Source organism: Echinops telfairi, unplaced genomic scaffold (assembly GCF_000313985.2).
Source record: "Echinops telfairi isolate 266 unplaced genomic scaffold, ASM31398v2 ScPeMD7_70;HRSCAF=299, whole genome shotgun sequence".
Classification (NCBI taxonomy): Eukaryota; Metazoa; Chordata; class Mammalia; order Afrosoricida; family Tenrecidae; genus Echinops; species Echinops telfairi.
Window position 1 is genome coordinate 4,908,346 of NW_022103968.1, and position 1,693 is coordinate 4,910,038.

The following is a 1,693-nucleotide window of genomic DNA, read 5'->3' on the forward strand; positions in this document are numbered from 1 at the left end:
TTGAATATGCTGACCCCTAGATAATGCACGCCCCCTTAATCTGTTGGGGTGGCCGCAAGAATTCTTGCACCCAATGCAGGCACATGCTCCAGGAAATCTATAGCAGGGGAATTGTTTGGGGTGTACAGCACCCCCATTTTCAAGTACCTCTTTTTGCTAAACAGTGGTTATGCCAGTGGAGGTGGCTCCTTGTGGGAGAGTTCTGGGGACCCGTGTTCTCTCCAGTTCTTGGCATTTCAGACGGTAAACGGTGCCCATCAGGGTGTGAAACGTCCCATCTTTGATCTAAGATCCTGGCTGTGCTGACAGTCTGTGTTTCCTTTTAAATTTTGGGTCGATCGTGTTTAAATAGCCCTCATAGTGATGCAGATGGCTCATTGCGCTGCCGATGGGAAGGGCTGTAGTTTGAATTCACCAGTCGCTCCGCAGTGGACTCAAACCTGGCTCTCAGGGGCTTGCTTAGTTTCACATCAAAGCCATCCTCTCTTCCTATGAGGCCTTTCCGTTCTCTGGGACCGCTTGGGTGAAGAGCTTATTTATTCCTTAAAAGCTGTTGGAACTTAGTCTCCACCCATGGGGCTTCCATCAGACATTTGACACTGGATCCAGCCTCTTCGAGGGTTGTATCTCATCTTTGTCTTCTCTCTCTGAAGGTGGATTTTGTCGGCGGTGGTGGTGGTCTTTCATACCGCGCTTTTGTTTTTGTTTTCTGGCCCATTCGTTTCTGTTCTTTGTTCTGTTTCTCTGGAGCTTCTGCTGTGGTCCCTGCTCGCATCTGTTGGAGGCGTAACCCGGTCCTTTCTCGTTGCCCCTCTCTTCCCTTAGACTCACGAGAGCTCACCCCACCCCACCCCTCCTCACGGGGTCACGGCTCCCCGCACCTTTCACGTTTCATTTTGTGTGGCCCCTTAGGCTATGCAGATAGCTTTGTGTGATGCTGCTTCGGCTGGCGCTAGGTTTGTGAGACGTCTGCTTTGTGTTTTGTGTGTGCTTTACGTTTCTTAACGTACGAGTGAAGAGGGTCGTCAGCTTGGCTCACCGTGTTTGACTTGATTGTGCTGTTGAAGAAAAGGATCCCTCTCCTATCGAGTCTCGTGACTTAGAGCTTGCGTTAAGTGCTAACGCATCGTTAGTTAGTGAAAGTTACCTGTGTGTGTGAGACGCGTGTGTAATCAGAGTACTGGGTCTGCAGTTCTCAATATGCCAATCAAGTAAGGCTTGTGAAGTGATTGGCTGTGTTATAACTTCAGTTATCCAGATAGTTTTTCTCTAAGAGAATTTAAAAATGGGTGCCACGTTCCATGTGTGTCCGTGAGAAGCAGGACACGGCGCCTCGGTTTGTAAGTGTCCTGGTGGCTCTTTGCACCACTCGTTCCACCCACTCACACGTGTGGTGGCTTCTCGTGCGTGTGCGTTCTCCTCTGTGTTTTCTGCTCGCTGTGGCTCCTTTGTTCCCTGCGTTGGACCTGGCCCCGTGGCCGTGGGTTTTTCTTCCTGCCTGCCACCACCTCCTTGAAGTCCTCACGAATACAGCGAGCATTAATTACAATGATGTTCCCCTAGTTCTATTAATTTCGAGACTCTGTGTTCTCTTTGTACATGTTTAAAAGAGCTGCCTTTATACTTGGGACATGTGCAACTGCAGGTTAAAACTCGCTGCCGTCAAGTGGACTCCACCCATCGCACCCCTATA

At 49.8% G+C, this 1,693-nt stretch overlaps 1 protein-coding gene across 1 annotated transcript in view; it reads left to right on the forward strand.

The window, feature by feature from the left end:
* ADAM12 (ADAM metallopeptidase domain 12) overlaps positions 1-1,693 on the forward strand; it is a 286,161-nt gene that overhangs the window by 10,206 nt on the left and 274,262 nt on the right. The gene's annotated exons all lie outside the window — the stretch shown is intronic.